Genomic DNA, 9,304 nt, shown 5'->3' with positions numbered 1-9,304 from the left:
AATAACCAGCGTTTTCATTCTCTGAGTTACAGGTGCAGAGATGGGAGCATCCTGAGGCAAGAGCACAGATATTTGTCCTTTCATTTGTCTGATTATCCAAGTTGGGCATTTGAAGAAAAGCATCCCTGTTTCCCTATTGTTTAGTGCTGTGTGGTAAAAAGAAATCTAAAAATGCAAGGAGAGAAGAAATAACCCACGCACGCCACGGACAAACCTGTGATCTCCTAGCATCACCCAACCACCCGTGTCAGAGGGATGAGCCCACAGAGCACAGCAGGTACCAGTGGTTCTCACACCCCGGCATCACTGCTTACGATGCTTAGGGCTATCTTTCCCTGTCCATTTTAATGAACAGTTCTTTTTTATATTAAACGTGGTTGCTATGCAGGTATGCCATCTCAGCTTTCCATTGTTTTTATTATGATGATACTGCCCTCTTTGTGACACACCGTGGGAGGGAAACTGAGAAAGTCTACCCTGAAATGGGTTTCTCTTGGAAGCTTCTCTTTAGAAACATTATTTGCCAAGTTAACCATGAGTTAAGAGCTAAAGGCTCCATTAATGATCAGAGTTGACTCCACTGTTTTTCTGAAGGCAGGAATGAAGTAGTCTGAAGTGGATTATTTACAAACAGAGAGCAATTTGTGTGATTCAAGAGAACTATGATTCCTGTCTGCAAAAGCAGAGCCCAAACTCATCCTTGCCCCTATGGACATAGATGAGAAACATTCGCAATCAAATCAGGAACGTTAAGTCCATCCCCAAAGAAGTAATTGGTGTTTCCCATGGAACTATAGTATCAGAGTATATCCCATAGTGATCATCAGAGTGAGGAGAGAAAAGGACATTCGAATGGAAAATTGTGTAGTTCATGTATATGGGAAGGTCTTGAATTTAAAAAACATTCTGTTCCTTAGGATCATGACTGAGAAAAAGAAAGGAGGGAATAAAAGATCTGAGGCTATACCTGGGACCCCTATAACTAAGCTTTAAATGTTATTCACATGTAAAACTACTTTTCCCCCCTCTTTGATGCCTGAAAGGATGATGTCGAACCATCTTTGCTTTCACAGAGAGTTATTTTTTAGCAAAAGGGCAACACTGAGCATATTGCTGGAAAAATCTATGTTAGAGAAGAAGGAAACTCAGGGTAGAGGGCCTTTCTATGTACAGATACATATATTTCTCTCTTTCTTTCTCTCCCTCTCTCCATCTTTCCTTCCTTCCCAACTTCCTCTCTCCCAGTACCCCTTTCTTCTTTTTCTCTCCGTTTCTATCTCTTTGTAACTAGACAATAAATTTAATGTCTTTGGGGGAGCTTGGTAGACTTAGTTTGGTCTTCCACACCAACATCCATTTAGAAATGGGAATATTTTCAGCAGCAGGTCAGGGATTTTTCTCAGAGTGGCCCAATTCCAGGCTATGCTTTTTTTGGTGTGTGATTTTTCTATGGAAACAAAGATTCTATCTGCTAAATTTCAGTAACAATCCGAAACACAAGCCCTCAAACTGAAGGTGGAGTCTCATGGTCCAGCCTCTGCCCATCACAACTCCCTCTGTTGGGTGTCCATTAGGACTCTTGACTTTTGCAAGTGGAAAGACCCCGGCCCTGGGTTTCCTCTGGACCCACATGTCTCCAATCTCTCTCTCTCACGAGCTGTTCTGGCTCATCACCCTTTTAAAGTCCAGCGTATCTTGGGGAAATGTACACACATATGTATACAAATTTATTTACATTCATATCTGAGGTGTTTGGTCAACCTTAATTTAACTATCATAGCTTGAAAGAATTTTTCCTGAGGCACAGAGTTAATGCCAGGATCGAATTTCCGTTTTGCCTTGTCAGCTACCAAATCCTGTGTCAGGATCCACCTCCCCACCCCATCTTCTTTTGGAGCCCCCAGGTCTGGGCTGAGCCTTTGTCCCCAGCATGGAGTCGGCCTCCAGCGCCAGATCTCAGCTCCAGGCTCCAGGCTCCCGCCGGGGAGGAGACTAGCACGGTCCGTACCCCATCGGCGCCGGCCTGGGAGCCTTCTTAGCTCAATTTCCAGGAAAAAAAAAAAAAAAAAAAAAATCCCTCCGCGCGCCCCCCTCCTACCCCCCCGGATGAAAAGCAACTTGCTGTTTGATTTTGGGGTCTGGAATAGGAGGCGGGAGGCGAGGCGGCGAAGGTTGGGTTGGGGGCCAGGAGGCTCGAGCCCACCTGGGGTGGTCGGAGTCGGGGGTGGAGGGGCACAGGAGGCCCCGGAGGGGTGTGGGCGGCCTGGGCGGCGGCCCGCGAGCCCTCCTCCGGGTTAGACCCAATTAAACTGCAATAAAACCCCGAGATAGAGGTTTGGGACTTGCCAGCTTCCCTTTTGCGCTCGCCGGTGCAGTGAGCGAGAGCTGGGAGGCTCCAGGTCAGAGTTCTCAGGGCCTTTTTCACGGGAATGGCGCTTTAATTAATGATTGGAGGCGAGATCTGGGCAACTTTCTTGCTTCACTACTCCCAAGGCGGCGCAAAATTTCAGACTCCCCGGCCCGGGTCTCTAAACTGATCAGAGCGGCGTGGGCCTTCGACTTGGGGACCCACATCTTCCCTCTCCCACCAGGCCTCCCCGAGCTTTCCACCTTCAACCCATCTCGGCAGAGCTGTGACTGTCCGACCTCTCCCCCAGGCTTCCCTTTCACCGAGAAGACCGAGACCTCGCCTGGACCCGCGCCGCCCGCCCACAGCAGGACAATGACCATTAGCCATCTGAATCTTTACAAACTCATTAAGACCTTGTTTGGTTGCGACAATTCAGTTGACCTTCCAATACCCGTTTGAGCCAGCATCCCAGACCAGAGACTATTTTAGGAATGGGAGGTTCTATGGAGGACCACTTATGTGACCCTCGGCCCCCGCTCCCCGACAACGCCCCGGGTCTCCGCACCCAACATGGATCGCCCATTAGGATGACTTCAGATGAAAGCCTTGGGTGCTGATCCTCGCCAATCCCAGGCCCATTTGCTCCTTCGTTTCCCCTCTTCCCTGCCCCCTGCCTCCCTCCTCCGCCTCCCTCCTCTCAACACTCACCCTCCTCCCTCCTCCTCCCTTTGTAAAAATGCGCTCTGACTTTTGGGGCGGGGGCGGGGAGGCTGGCTGGGCTGGGCTGGGGAGGGGGGCTTCGCAGATAGTTGATATTCCGGGTCCAGCAGCTCTCCGCGCTCCCATTCTCTAAGCTCAGCCGGGGGGAAGTGTCGCCCCGGGCCAAACATATGCTTCTTTCCAGCGCGCTAATCCACCTTCAGCGTGGAGGCATAATTGCTCGAGTGTCCATGGATTCGCGGCGCTTTGTCCCTCGCTGGCTCCCATCAGCCCTGGCACACGCCATTTCAATCAAATCTTTTCAGAAAACTGTCTCCTTTTATCAAGTCCCAGCCCCTGCGAACGACTGGAGCATTTAACAAAACACCCTCGGTGTTCCGCCCGCCTCCCTCGGCCCTGGCGGAGCTGGGAGCTGAGATTATTGCAACAACTTTTCATTGAGTTCAGCCTCTGAGAAGGGAGAGAGAGAGAGAAAGGGAGCAGAAGAGGACAGAAGAGAACAACAACAAAAAAGCAACATCAGCATCCTAGACACACACATGTCTTTTTCTAAAGCCCTTGGTCCTTGGTGTCAGGTGTATTGGAAAGGAAAGGTCAGAGGTCACCCTCAAAGTGAAAACATGCTTCATCTGTTATATTTTTCTTTGGAATTACAGAAATCAAGCGCCTCTGTCGAGTATTCCAGCAGTCCAGTGGGTTAAAAAGACGGGCAGAAACAGGCTTAGAAAAACGGTCAGAGAAGAGGGAAGGACCATGTCTGAAGGATGTTTTTGATAGTCTCTTTCTCAAAAAACTCTCACAAAAAAATCCCTCGAGTTGAGCCCCATGTAGTATCCCCTCTCTTTCTTTTGTTGCCAACGAAGGGGATAAATGCAAGTTGAATTTGAAGATCTCTGTCTTTATGATAGTACTCTCTGGGTAAATATGCAAGTCTTACACACTCCTGATTTAATAACTTGACTGGATTCCCAGCTTCAGGAGAAAAAAGAAAAGAGAGAACGAGAGATTGAAAAGATGAACTCTGGATAAGACCCTACAAGGAGATCTTTAAAATATTTGTGACGCTATAGAAAAAAGTAATGAACCCAGATGCAAAAGAGAAAGCACCAGCTTTGATTTTGTGTAGCAATTATTATGCAAATATACACAAACAGAAGAGGTTGTAGTTCTATTACAGGAACACAGCTTTGCTGCTTGTTTGTAAAATGAGAACCTCAGAGTAATGAACAGTGCCCTTCAAATCCAGAATTACCCCATGTTGAGACCGATTTCAAGGACTTAGGTAATTTTCTTCTGCAGCTATTTATTTCCTGATGATGGAGGAGAAGAAAGGCAATGTGGTTGGACATGACCATTTGCTCTACAGTCTTAGAATACAGCAGGCCTTTATGGTTTAAAATTCCATGGGGTGTTCTGGTGACTTCCCTCACTCCTCACAAGTCCAAGCTAAGGAAACTATGAAAGGTTTGCAAGTGATAAGGTCTTCTTTGATCACATAGACCCCACAATGCCAATCCCAGTAGCCATGGTCCAGTTCCAAAGTCAGATGAAATCTTTGATGTCCTCTCCATTAACCAAGTGGATGAGCCAAATTTGCTGTGAATGCCAAGGTGTCTAAGTCGGACCTCCATGCCCACAGTTTGAAAAGGTGATTGCAAATGTAAGGCTTGAAGTCCTCTAAAAATGTCCAGGCTGTGAGATAGGAAGGGGTCGGATTTAAAGGGGAAGGCTGTCCCAACTCACCCTGGAAACTGGGAAATTTCTTAGCTAAATCTTGAGAACTAGAAATTACTTTGCTATGAATATGAAACACTAAAGGATGGTGGAAATCTTTCGAAATTTAAACCATGAGGATCGTCAGAAGGAAAAAGAGAGTGAGTTTTCATTCAATTGCATATATTATGATCTTTTTGTAGTTATAGAACAAAAGAAATGCAGAGTAACATTAAGTCTTCCTCCAATTCTCTTTTCATCTCTATGGTGAGGTTGGGGGTGGTGAGGGGGCCGGAGGGGAATTCAGAAGGAAGTAGTCATCTTGAAAAGGAGAGAGAAGTTAAAAACCATGATGGCAGGGACTGTAAGAACCCTCCAGTGGGGAAGACCAGGCTCAATAAACATAGTTGTTACATAATCTCTCAATTTCTCATCACTCCTTCCATGGTCAGTTGAATGGGCTCCAGAAAAGAATGTGTTTTCTGGAATATCAGGGAATATGGTAGTGAAGAGTTCTAACCTCGAGGCTATTTCTAAAAGTTAAAACAGTCTTGAAGATTCCCATTAAGCTCGCAGGTTGGGAACTGGGTGGGTTTCTCCTCTTACATTATGAGACATAAGCTGGTGGCTCCTGAAACAACGTGGGATGAGGGAGACTGATTATGGGGAAATGATGAATTGCAGGGAGCTTCTAACCATTCCCCGGGGACTCAGCCTAAAAAAGTTCCAGGAACAACAGAATAGAGGAAAGTTCTGATGAGAGAAATCTAAAATTAAACCAATCCTTTAATAAGGAGACCATTCTTGGGGGGATTTTTCATTTTATTTTCACGTAAAGAGATACTGATCTCACCCAACAGCACTGACACCACTGCTGTCGAGCTCTGTTTCAAGGCTGAGAAGCATCTTGCTGGGTTAGTTCAGGAAAGCCGGGGAGAGCTGACAGGGATGCTTGGACTGGTCATGCCCCTTGAGGCTCCAGAAAAGCCCTGTGTCCCTCAGCGACATGGCTTAGAAGGAGAAGAATCCACCTGCTTGTTTCTGAAGGGGCTTTTTGCTACTAACTCCACCAGGAGGTCTGAGGGATAAGCCTGGAGCAGAGAGGTGGCTCAGATAATGGTGGGGTTGGGAAATTCCTCCCCAGCCCTTGGAAGTCAAGAGAGTTAAGTCACTGGTCTGCGTGCAGAGCTACAGCTACTTAGAGAAACTCTCAGTGGGTGTTAGTAAGTATGGAGAAAGTCCTAAGAAAAGGTAGCAAGAAGAGTTCCTTCAAGAAGGAAACAGGAGTTCAGAGCATCCTCCTGAATCCCTCTTCCTCCCTACCTTCCCCTCCCTCCTCATTGAATATTTTGGCTGAACTTTGTGTTCCTTTGTATTTCTCCCCTTTGCCGAGAAAACCTTAAGAACCTTCTACTAGGTTTAGATTTAACCACAACCCTTACTGAATCTGGCTTATGAAAACCAGACTTCTCTACGAGACGGGTCTTCTGGCAGCAATTAGTCTGACTTTTCTTTAACAAAATTCTTTGTAATGCCATTCAGAAAACCATTCGGTAGGAGTTTGTGGCTGGGAGTGTGTGTGTGTGTGTGTGTGTGTGTGTGTATGGGAGGGGTCGCTGGGGTGGGGGATGGTGTTACAGAAGGCCAATTTGTCTGATTTGGTGGAAAAAGAATCCCAATGTTAGCACATTAACTTTGGGAGCTGTGAAATATTTAATTAGTGCACTGGTTGGGATCCTATTAAAACTGGTTCTATTTCTGAAGACGGCCCTGAAAATCTGCATCTTCCTTTCCTGTGTGCAGAGTAGAAAACGGCATGGCCATCTTTCTTTGGAGCTGAATTATTTCAGTTTACCAAAGCAATTTATCTTTAAAAGCAGCCTTGTCTGGAACAAATGAAAGAAAAGATCCATGAGTAAATATTCCCATCTAGAAGATTCTATGGGTGGACAAGAGAAGAGTGCTTGGGTCCAGGGAAGAATGGTCTGCCTCCATCCCAGCAGTGACTTCCCTGTGTCTGACCTACGGGTAGTCACACAGTCCTAGAAACGCCCTCCTATAGGCCTCCTCCCCTACATATATTTAAGAATCTAACCCCATAACAGACACACACACACACACACACACACACACACACACACACACACACCAAACAAGAGATCTATTCATCCAGTCTGCAAAGCCACCTCTCTTCTCCTGGTTATGCAAATACTAAATTGAATCAAGGGGCTACAGCGTTCAGCCCATTGCTGAAATATGATAGAAAAAAAAAAAAAGTTGGGTGTTCCAAGGAAATTGATTCCAACAGTTCATTTTCAGTCGGGGTGGACGTCCGTGTGTCTGGAGGTGGAGACACAAATCCATCTTGTTGAAGTTGTGGCTGCCAAGCTGGGAAGCGGCTCACAGATTTTGACCCCCCACCTCCCGCACTCCCCCTCTGGGCCGCCCCTCCCCCCCCCCCCCCCACTCCTGGGAGGGGGATAAATAAGATTTTGAGTCACTTAAGATGTAATGAGGACAACTCTGGGGAGCCTGTCGTGGGGGTGGGGTGGGGGTGGGGAAGGACTTTGGTGTGAACTCTCTGGCATCACGGTTTCCTCGCCGTTGACAGGACCCGAGGTCCAAAGGGCCAGTTCAATTGCGAATCGGTTCCAGCCGGGGAAGCGGTCAGCTCCTGCCTGCATCCTGCCGGGAGGAGGGGAAGGTGGTGGAGACTGCCGGAGGAGAGCCCTCTGAGAGCAAACGCGCTCCCTGTCCCCTTCGAACCTGGGGGCGCTGGGACCTTCCAAAGAGAGGACAGGGTCTTCTTTAAAACTAGTGGGCACCCTGGGCATTCCTTCTCTCCAGGCCTCCGGAGTCGTCGACATGGCTCACTCGCGGGCAGCCAGGCTGCGCTCCAGACCTCAGTTTCCCTGACGCGCGGACCAAGCCGGGAAGTTTCCGAGGGGGCCGGGGACACTTGTGCTTCGGGAAATCGAAGTGGGACCGGTAAGAGGAAGGGGGTCAGCCTCTTCCCCGTAGTCCAAGGCAGGGTTCCCCATGTACGGGACCCCCGGGCCCCAGTAACCCAATCCCAAGCCCCAGACAATAAAGGCAGGACCCAGCGCTGGTTCTCCGCCACCATCTCCATCTTGAGCACCGTTAAAAAAAAAAAAAAAAATCCAATCTTTCTACACATCCAATACATCATTTCAATAAGAATGACTTCACTTTAATAAAGATTTAATACGTTAAATCTGTCTTGTCGCTGATTGATGCTGCTTTGTCTTGAAAACGATTTGGGTTTTCCTGATCCAGGATTCTGGGGGCAAGGCTGTAATTCAGAGTCGGGGTTGTTATTATTGTTGGGTAACACTAGCCAAGGAGGAGAAGCCCCGCGTGCGCGATGACACACACGCGCGCTCGCACACTTGGAGGCCCCGCTGGCATTTTCTCCTTGGGCTTCTCCAGCGTGGAAACCTGGAAAGCTTTTCTCGAACTGCCCGGGACGTGGGGGGAAGGGGAACAGCGAGGGGAGGGGGCGCGCGGGCCGAGCGTCTGTCGGAGAATCATTTGCCCTGAATCACAAATTTTCACGGCTTAAAAAGAAAAGGTAAAGCTAATGTCTGGCTCAATTAATAAACATGGTAATTTCACACCCGGAGAAGGACATAATTTCATCCGAGCGCTATCGGCGCCATCACAAAGGGTCAAGGCGCAGCTGCGGCGAACCCGGGTCATTACGGAGTCGCCGAGCGGCTCCCGTGCCCCGGCCCAGCGCGCGCCTCGAGGCGAAGGATGGCTGCGGGCGAGGCCGGGGCGTCCCCCGATAAAGGACTTACCCACCGTGCGGGAAATGGAGCCGCTTTCAGACCGGGAGTAATCAGCTCGCAGACGTAGAGCCCGCCCCGGCCCTCCCCCACCCCCACATTTACTTTTCAAAAATCAAAGACGAAACAAGCCAACACCCGCTCTCCACCACCTCCAGTCTTTTTCTCTTCTCCAGTCCTTTTAAGAAGAAATCCACCACCAATACAATATAGAGACACACACCTACATATGTTTATTTTTTTTAAGAGGTTGTCTTTTGATTCGTTGTCAGTAGAAGCCTATTGTATCTGTAAATTTCAGGACAGTTGCAGTTGACAAATTTGTGGTGTCAAGATTTGGGGCCAGGAGCTGGGAGACAAGATATTAGCTTCAATCTCATAATCTCTTAATCACATTACATTTTAAGTGATCATGTGTAATTTCACCCATCAATGATTAATTTAAGCGTTTGGAGCACAATGACTTGTCTCACACACAAATACTGACTGGAGCATTGTTTGCTAGAAAGAAACCCTGAGATTTAGGAAAAAGAACCTATCTTGTCTGTTCCATTGCGAGTCCCACTTCGGAATCAAAATGCATCTGTAATCGAGACCCTTAGGGCCCGTCTTCTCAAAGGATGAAGCCCCAGAGGCAAGTCCCCCCGAGTCACGGGGAGAGGGGGGCGCCCCTCCTCCCTTCTCTGGGTTTAGATTTTTAAGCAGATCTTCA

General features: G+C 48.0%; 1 protein-coding gene across 2 annotated transcripts in view; it reads right to left on the bottom strand.

Moving 5' to 3' along the window:
• PAK1IP1 (PAK1 interacting protein 1) overlaps nt 1-7,822 on the bottom strand; it is a 228,748-nt gene extending 220,926 nt beyond the window's left edge. For both annotated transcript variants that reach the window (XM_055570574.1, XM_055570577.1), the window contains exon 1: nt 7,819-7,822. The gene's annotated coding sequence lies outside the window, so the exon portion shown is untranslated. The remainder of the gene's footprint in view (nt 1-7,818) is intronic.
• Between the last annotated feature and the right edge of the window lie 1,482 nt (nt 7,823-9,304).

The sequence above is a fragment of the Bubalus kerabau genome, chromosome 3 (assembly GCF_029407905.1).
Source record: "Bubalus kerabau isolate K-KA32 ecotype Philippines breed swamp buffalo chromosome 3, PCC_UOA_SB_1v2, whole genome shotgun sequence".
In the NCBI taxonomy this organism is placed as follows: domain Eukaryota; kingdom Metazoa; phylum Chordata; class Mammalia; order Artiodactyla; family Bovidae; genus Bubalus; species Bubalus kerabau.
The sequence above is the reverse complement of the archived record's forward strand: the minus strand, read 5'-3'. Positions and strand labels throughout refer to the sequence as shown.